The sequence below is a fragment of the Carcharodon carcharias genome, chromosome 8, assembly GCF_017639515.1.
Source record: "Carcharodon carcharias isolate sCarCar2 chromosome 8, sCarCar2.pri, whole genome shotgun sequence".
NCBI classification, from domain to species: domain Eukaryota; kingdom Metazoa; phylum Chordata; class Chondrichthyes; order Lamniformes; family Lamnidae; genus Carcharodon; species Carcharodon carcharias.
Genome location: NC_054474.1, coordinates 22,933,543 through 22,943,297, shown reverse-complemented (window position 1 = coordinate 22,943,297; position 9,755 = coordinate 22,933,543).

Here is a 9,755-nt window from a genome sequence, read left to right as displayed (position 1 = left end):
TATGACATAAAAAATGGAATAACAATCTGTAAAATAAATCGTTAATAGATTTTAGAAGACTGATGTCAGCTAATGTCAACAGGACTCAAAGCACCAGACATTTGGTTGCAGCATAATTGCAACAGAGGAAACGAGAAAGGAAAATAATGGCAGGGCCGAAACTTCACAGACGTTGAATCATGGAGAGCTAAGAATACATGCTTTCATTATTACTTAAGGTACTCAAAGCGTTTCTTTTTCTCAATTGCTACCTACCCCTTTGACCAAGATTTTGGTTAGTATGCAGTTACAGCAAGTAATTAAGAAAGCTAATAGAATTTTATCATTTATTGATAGGGGAATTTAATACAAAAGTAGGGAGGTTATGCTTCAGTTGTACAGGATATTGGTGGAACTGGTGTACTGTGTACAGTATTGGTTTTCTTATTTAAGGAAGGATGTAAATGCGCTGGAAGCAGTTCAGAGAAGGTTTACTTGACTAATACCTGGAATAGGCAAGTTGTCTTATGAGGAAAGGTTGGACAGGCTAGGCTTGTAACCGCAGAGTTCAGAAGAGTAAGAGGTGACTTGATTGAAACATATAAGATCCTGAGGGGTCTTGACAGGGTGGATGCAGAAAGGATGTCTTCTCTTGTGGGAGAATCTAGAACTAGGGGTTACTGTTTAAAAATAAGGGGTCGCTCATTTAAGACAGGGATGAGGAGAAATGTTTTTCTCTGAGGGTACTGAGTCTTTGGAACTCTTCCTCAAAAGGCAGTGGAAGCAAAGACTTTGAATATTTTTAAGGCAGAGTTATCTAGATTCTTAATAAGCAAGCGGGTGAAAGGTTATCAGGGTTGGTAGGAATGTGGAATTGAGGTTACAAACAGATCAGCCATGATCTTATTGAATGGCGGAACAAGCTCGATGGGCTGAGTGGCCCACTCCTGCTCCTAATTTACGTGTTCATATCTGCCCTAATATTGACTTAAGTGGCTCTGTGTCACATTTTGCTCTATAAACACTCCTGTGAAGCACCTTAGAATGTTTTATGATGTTGCAAAGATCAGTTAAGGAGGGGTAAAATGGCTCATCGCTTTTCCCACTGCTCGTTTGACCTCAACACTTTTTTAAAGGATATGCTTCCCAATTCAGCGAGTTGTTAACTGTTTAAGTGCTGTGACCGTAAAAGACACACACAGACTGGCTTCCTTGACTTTTTTTAAAAAGAGGATGGCAGTTATTGTACTTAACTCAATCTAAGTGAAATAATAAAAACGCTCCAACTCTCACACACAAGTGCCAATAAGTTACAGAGTGCGAGGATAGCTTAAACAGGCTTTTTAGAGTCTTTTCTTTCAGAGACAACAGCTGTTGGATTGATTTTTTCTTAAGTCTCTGCCTGTGGCACATGGATAGTCAAACTACAGACAGGGCTCAAACTTGCTAGTTGGTTGGGGAGAGAGGAGGCCCATACTGCCTTACTGGTGTCTTTTCTGCTTCTGTCTTGCATCTTGGAGAAAAAGAGTTTCTTAAATACAAAAGAGGGTTAGGCTGGCTTGTCACATGGTGCTCTCTCAACTGTCCAATGAGGCAAAACTGGTGGTGGCTGGTGGATACAAATGCATGGCTTCAACTTGATTATATTACGGCTGGGTGAATTCCTCTCTCAGCCAGAGCCCTTTGTCTAAGGTGAACACATCTAATAGCTTGTTCCCCACCCAGTTAAGTCTCGATGTCCTGTGACTAGCTCAGAAGATGTGGTTCATTCAGATTTCTTCAGGGTAATTGTCTCTGATAGGGTTTTCCTAGACAGGCTGGATCTAGTTAATGGTTTTGGAATTAGTCATGTACAGTGATGCAAATGTTCAGCCATCTTGAAACTATGGTTTCAAGTCACTAGAATGTTGCTCCATCATTTAAAAATTCAAGGGGGTTTTCAGTACCTTTATGCACTTAGGATCTTTATTCACTTTGGGAATTTCAGTTACATGGCTAGATTGGTGAAGCTTGGGATTGGTCTCCTTCGAGAAGTTGAGGGATAGAATTTTTCTGTCGGTGAGCTGAGGGTGGGGCCTGCTCGTCGATGCGAAACTGATGCGGGATGACATCGGGAGGAACCCCCGACATCATCCCACCCCATTTAAATATTCAGGAAGGCGGGGGGACGGCGAAATCAGCTGTCCGCCCGCTGACTATTCAATGGCCAATTGAGGCCATTGACAGGGTAGTTAAATCAATTAAAGGACCTGCCCGTCCAACCTTAAGGCTGGCGGGCAGGCCAGGAGCCCCAGTGGGCTTCCGAAAAAACAAGAAACCTCATCCACCGGCGGGATGAGGTTTCATGTCGGTTTTTAAAATATTTAATAAAGTTTCTGTGATATTTATTAACACGTCCCATCTCGTGCGACATTGTCACATGAGGGGGACATGTTAATGATTTTTTTATTTTTCTATTTTTAAACTTTCAAACACTGTCAGCGCTCTCCCTGAGGCAGCACTTAGTCTCAAGGAGCAGTGCGCTCTTTCACGCGCATGTGCGAAAGAGCGCACTCTGACAGTTGGGGAATCCCCCCCACCCTGCACAGGAAGCTCATGGCGCTTCCCGTTGGGTGACCCGCCCACTTAAAATGGTGGCGGTGCCCGTTTCGGTGGCGGCGATCGGCTGTCCGCCCACCGCCGAGCTGGTGGGGCCCTCCCGCCCATCCACCCATCAAGGGCAAAATTCTGCCTGAGAGATTTGATAGATACGTTCAAAATCATGAAGGATCTAGGCAGAGCAGAGAGGGAGAAACTGTTTCCATTGGTGGGAGGATTGAGAATCAAAGAAACAGAAATTTAAAGTGATTAGAAGAGACAACATGAGGAAAAGCTTTGTTATGCAGCAAGTGGTTAGGAGCTGAACGCACTACCTGAGAGTGTGGTGGAAATAGATTAAATTGTGGCTTTGAAAAGAAAATTGGATAATTATCTGAAGAGAAAGGATTTGCTGGGCTACAGGTAAAAGGCAGGAGAATGGGACTGGCTGAGGTGCTCTCACAGAGAGTCAGCACTGACAGGACTGAATGGCCTCCCTGTGTGCTTTAACCATTCTATGCTTCTTTCCACACCATTATACGTTCCAAGCGATTAATGCTTGCTGGCTCGGTACATTCACATTCAATTAATTTTCATTTAACGACACGTACTATTGAGGCATTTATAAATATCAAGTTGTATTTATTTTGTTGTGCATCCATATTCTGGATAATAATTTTAAAATGCCATAAAAGTGAATTTAGTTCAAGCTCAACTGAAATTCTCAGTTCACTTTCATTTTTTTCAAGTCCCGGAGTTAGATTTCTAAGGTTATCTGTAATGGATTCCTTTGTGACAAACGGATGCATGAAACATAGTGAAAGTGTTGCGTCTCTGGAGTGCGCTATTTGTAAACTTAACACAGCTTCAAATTATAGCTGAAGGTGATTCTAATTAGTCTGAACAGAAGAGGTCAGTCAGCATTCACATCATGTACAAGCAGGAATCCCTGGTAATGTTAATGTCAGCATTTCATTAACTGGATTGAAATTAACTTTGCTACAGTAAAGCTTACAAGCAGCATGTTAACAGATAGGACACAATGTACATGATTTTATTAAGTTTCATCTTGAGTCAATATAGGTGCACTCATGAAAGAACTGAAAAATGGAACACAGTAGCTATTGCATGTACAGAATAGATTATAAACTAATATTGATTATATAATATAGATCATGCTGAATAGCAATAGAATTCATATATACACAAAATATCAAGCTAGATACAATGACACAAACTGATAATTGTCTGAAGCAGTTAATGGGCTTCAAATGGATATAATTTATATATTTTTTTTCCATTTCTCTCTTCCAATGTTTAATTGACTTTCTTCCCTAAATTCCTGTTCTTCTCAATGCATTCCAAGGGGTGCAGGGTTCTTGGCAATCTTATTCGCCTTCGAGGGAAAGGAACAGGAAGAAAGCGCTGTGGGGTGAATGCCCAGCTGCCATGGCTGAAACTTCAGATCAGCTTTGTAGAATTTGGCAAAGATACAGCTAAGAGGTGTTTAAAGTTAACGACAAAGATATGAGGCAATAAAGATAAGCCACAGTGGGGTAAATGACAGAACGCCAAATTGTTATTGATAACACTATGAATAGCACAGTTCATAATTACTCTGTGCCACATCACATCAAAGGCCATAATATCCCAGGTTCTTTTTGTTTCTTCCCTTCACCCACCTGACAACTGACTCATAAGGTTCCATAGACGCTAACCAATCCTCAGTACCTCACCTAACTGCCATTCAGGCCTCAGACGTCAATGCTCGGGAGATATTTAACTACAGGCCATCACAGCTGAGCCCCCTCTTACCCTCAATTGACATCAACCCACTTATCCTAAATTGACATCAGCCCACTCTAACCATGTCACTGGATAGCAATCAGGGATGGGAACCCTGATTTTTTTTTCTCCTCATCCATTGTCCATGGACCCTGCAGCTACTTAAAGGACAAATCGAACAATTTTTGAAAAACCTTTTAGCCGATATCTTGATTTCATCATTAAACAGAGAAGTAATGACCGGAGATAAACTTTGAGAGATAATGGGACTGAACCTCTGTAGAGTGGCAATTAGAAACGGATTGCCACTCCGTTTTAAGTTACTTACCTCTAAATCCAGCCACTCCTTTCTTGCGCGACATTCTGACCTAGGCCAGGCGAGAACTGCGTAGGGCAGAGCACTCCTGAGGCCTTCAGCCAAGGACTAGAGTCGGATGTAAGGAAGCCTCACAACCTTTTTTTTAACAGCACTAGCTTCCGTAAAGCAGGTAAGTTTAAAGGTCCAGCAACTTTCAGATGCCAGGAATAAGATAGGTTTTTAAGGTAAGTTGGTAGGATGGGTGGAATGGGTGGTCAGTGTGGGAAGAGGATGGTCAATTGTTCGGTCGGCGGAGGGTGTCGGCCAGTCGGGGGTGGGGGCGTGGGAGGTTGGGAGAGATGTTGGTTGCGGTGGGGGGGCGCATGTCAGTTTTTCGGGTGGAGGGGGTTGCGTCAGTTAGCCGGGGAGTAGAGGAGGGGAGGCATATAGGCTGTTCAGGGGTGTTGGGTGGTCAGTAGAGGGGGTCGGGAGAGAGTCCTGTGGGGGGTCAGTACTATAGTTACCCAGACTTAGAGCTTGTTTTAGTTCTAACTTTTCCTGGGTTATTATTACTATAAGACAATTGGAACCATCCGAAGTTTGTGATTTAAATTATACCTTAGGATGGTTCTGATTTCAGGGCAATTGCCCAATGGAGGTTTGAACTTCCATTGGGCAATTGCTGGGAATCCTTACCTTTGGATATCTGGGGGGTGTTTCCCAGTGCATCTTTGGGGTATCCCCTGTTATGACGCTTAGACGTTATGGGCCATTCACTTTATAAAAATTAAGATATGATTCAGCATTTTCTGGATTTGAAACAGCTGTAGCGTGTGTTTTCCTTAGAGCCTCATGAAAAGCCTGAGCCTCAAGTTTCAAAATGCATTGCTTTCAGCTGAAAAGCCTCACTATCTAACATGCTATAGCTTGCATATGCAGCAGAGACTAATTTTATTTTGTTATGGGCAGCAAAACTGACTATTCATGAGCATGCCTAAACTCGCTGCTTATAATCTTAACTGAAGGTTATGAAAAATGAGAAACCCTGGGGAAAACCATTGATGGTAAAAATTTATTTTTTTGTTAAAAATATCAGGACAAAGTGAAGCGTTGCTAACTTTTCCTTGAGCCAACTTCATGAGCAAACAGATTCATACCCCTGCAAATAATTCTGTAAGTTCAGTGCAAAATGAATAGATACAGCTTAAGAGAAGCTGTATCTCCTCTGTATCTCCTCATCTCCTCTGGGGATCTTCCTCCCACAGCTTCCAACCTGATAGTCGCCCAACCTCAGATGGCCTACCCAAAATCCACAAACAGAACTGTCCTGGTAGACCGATCGTGTCAGCTTGCTCCTGCCCCACAAAACTCATTTCTCGTTATCTTGACTCCCTCCTCTCTCCCCTTGTCCAGTCCCTTCCCACCTATGTCCATGATTCCTCTGACACCTTACGTCACATCAACAATTTTCAGTTCCCTGGCCCCGACCGCTTCCTCTTCACCATGGACGTCCAATCCTTCTACACCTCCATCCCCCACCGGGATGGTCTGAGGGCCCTTAGCTTCTTCCTCGAACAGAGGCCCAAACAATCCCCATCCACCACTACTGTCCTCCGTCTGGGTGAACTTGTTCTCATACTGAACAATTTCTCCTTCAACTCCTCTCACTTTCTCCAAATAAAATGTGTGGCTATGGGTACCCGCATGGGCCCCAGCTATGCCTGTCTCTTTATGGGGTATGTGGAAAATTCCTTGTTCCATTCCTACTCCGGCCCCCTTCCACAACTCTTTCTCCGGTACATCGATGACTACTTCGGTGCTGCTTCATGCTCTCGTCGGGACTTGGAAAAATTTATTAATTTTGCTTCCAATCTCCACCCCTCCATCATTTTCATGTGGTCCATCTCTGACACTTCCCTTCCCTTCCTTGACCTCTCTGTCTCAATCTCTGGTGATAGACTGTCCACCAATATCCATTACAAGCCTACCGACTCCCAAAGCTATCTCGACTACAGCTTCTCACACCCCGCTTCCTGTAAGCACTCCATCCCATTCTCTCAGTTCCTTCGCCTCCGTCGCATCTGTTCCAATGATGCTACCTTCAAAAACAGTTCATCTGAAATGTCCTCCTCCTTCCTTAACCGAGGTTTTCCACCCACGGTCGTTGACAGGGCCCTAAACCGTGTCTGGCCCATCTCCCGCGCATCCGCCCTCATACCTTCTCCTCCATCCCAGAAACATGATAGGGTCCCCCTTGTCCTCACTTATCACCCCACCAGCCTCCGCATTCAAAGGATCATCCTCCGCCATTTCCATTTCCGCCAACTCCAGCATGATGCCACTACCAAACCCATCTTCCCTTCACCACCACCGCCGCCCCCCCCCCCCCCCCGTCGGCATTCCGTAGGGATCGTTCCCTCCAGGACACCCTGGTCCACTCCTCCATCACCCCCTACTCCTCAACCCCCACCTATGGCACCACCCCATGCCCACCCAAAAGATGTAACACCTGCCCCTTCACTTCCTCTCTCCTCACCATCCAAGGGCCCAAACACTCCTTTCAAGTGAAGCAGCATTTCACTTGCATTTCCCCCAACTTAGTCTACTGTATTTGTTGCTTCCAATGTGGTCTCCTCTACATTGGAAAGACCAAACGTAAACTGGGCGACCGCTTTGCAGAACACCTGCGGTCTGTCTGCAAGAATGACCCAAACCTCCCTGTCACTTGCCATTTTAACACTCCACCCTGCTCTCTTGCCCACATGTCTGTCCTTGGCTTGCTGCATTGTTCCAGTGAAGCCCAACACAAATTGGAGGAACAACACCTCATCTTTCGACTAGGCACTTTACAGCCTGGAGAACTGAATATTGAATTCAACAATCTTAGGTCTTGAACTCCCTTCTCCATCCCCACCCCCTTTCTGTTTCTTCCCCCTTCCTTTTGTTTTTTCCAATAAATTATATAGATTTTTCTTTTCCCACCTATTTCCATTATTTTAAAATATTTTTAAATCTTTTATGCTCCCCCCACTCCCACTAGAGCTATACCTTGAGTGCCCTACCACCCATTCTTAATTAGCACATTCGTTTAGATAATATCACCAACTTCAACACCTATGTGTTCTTTTGTTCTGTTGTCTGTGACATCTTTTGATGATCTGCTTCTATCACTGCTTGCTTGTCCCTACAACCACACGACCCCCCTCCACTTCTCTCGCCCCACCCAAACCCCCCCCCAACCTTAAACCAGCTTATATTTCACCCCTTCCTCGGATTCACCTAGTTCTGTTGAAGGGTCATGAGGACTCGAAACGTCAACTCTTTTCTTCTCCGCCGATGCTGTCAGACCTGCTGAGTTTTTCCAGGTAATTCTGTTTTTGTTTTACAGCTTAAGAGAATACAGACGAGTGAATAAAGATACAACTGGGAGCAGCAGTAGGCCATATGGCCCCTCAAATCCGATCCATCGCCATTCAATAGGTCATATCTGGTCTACTTCAGCTCAACCTTTCTATCCTATCTGCATATCCAATGATCCCCCTAGTGTCCAACAACTCAGCCCTCTGGGATAGAGAATTCCAAGGAGTCACAACCCTATGAAAAAATTTCTGATCTCAGTCCTAAATGGCTGACCCTTTATTCTGAGACTATGATCCTGAGTTCTGGACTTTCTAACTCGGGGAAATCGAAACAGCCATTCAATATCTATCCTGTCAAGCCCTCTAAGCATCTTATACGTTTCAATAAGATTACCACTCATTCTTCTAAACTCCAGAGAATACAGGCCCATTCTTCTCAAAGCTCAATAGCAATTACTCAAAAGTGGTTCTTCATATTCTCATGTATTTTAAATGATATGCTAGCTGCATTTCTCTTACACTCAAAACTCAAAAAACTCAGAACAATAGCACTTTCTAGGAAGATTGCACCATTATTCAAGTTTGCAGAAAACTGAATTCAAACATTACACTTTTGGTAATACTTATTATTGCAGAAATATTTGGTAGAGGGGAATGATGCAAACTACTATTGCTTTCTAATGTTTATATATTTTTTGAACTTTATTATAAAAACCCACACCATAAACAGTTGGCGAATTATGGTAGAGTTGCTCCTCCATATTATATAGGGAGTTTACATACTTACTAGTGTGGGCTGTAAGGAAACCAATTCACTTATCAGCACTAAGTGGAATACAATGGGGTAGAGAATTCACCAACATTGAGCTTTTGTGCTGGTTTAGCCAAAGTTCAGATGCAAGGTATGTCCACAGCAAATTGAGAGAATTGTGCACTCAGTGATCCTTCTCCCACCTAGGATATTATTGTACAGAAGATGACTCTCCGTGGACATGAATACACATTCACCCTCTGCTTCTGCAGTACTGTTTAGTCACCACAGGGGGTTCTAGTGTGAGGCAGAGACCTGAGGGACGTGCTTGTCACGAGGGCCATGAAGGATTCTGAATGTTGCTGGACAGGCCATCGACTTGTACACTTGGTGATGAACATCTACCTAGTGTCAAGACACTGGAGGACCCAAAAAGCTACATGGAGAAAGCTGAATGCTGCAGCGTTGAAGGACCGGGGACTGCAGGAAGAGTTTCAGGCCCAGTTGCACAGAGCCTGGGAACAAGTGCCCACCACTGTTTCTATTTCCATCCAGGCACACTGGTAGCAACTCAAGTCCACTGTTCTAGATATCTGCGCACAGAATGTGGGGTTCGTACCACAATGGAGCCAAGACTGGTTTGACGCCAATGACACTGCAATCACAATTGGAAGCAAGCAACCTTCATCACCTGGCAGCCTCCCACGTACCTGGCGAATGACGGCAGTGTACCACCAACTGAAGGCCGAGGTCCAGTGACGCATTTGAGACATGAAGAACAACTGGTGGATGGAGAAGGAACATGAGATTCAGGCCTACACCGACAAGCACGACATGCACAACTTCTTCCAGGCTATCAAGACGATCTATGGACACTGCCTGACTGGCCAAAACCCTCTCCAATCACAGGATGGCTCCCAGCTACTCAAGGACGATGTCATCCACCAGCATTGGAAGGAGCACTTCAAACTACTCCTGAATCGGAAATCCACAATATTGGAGGAGA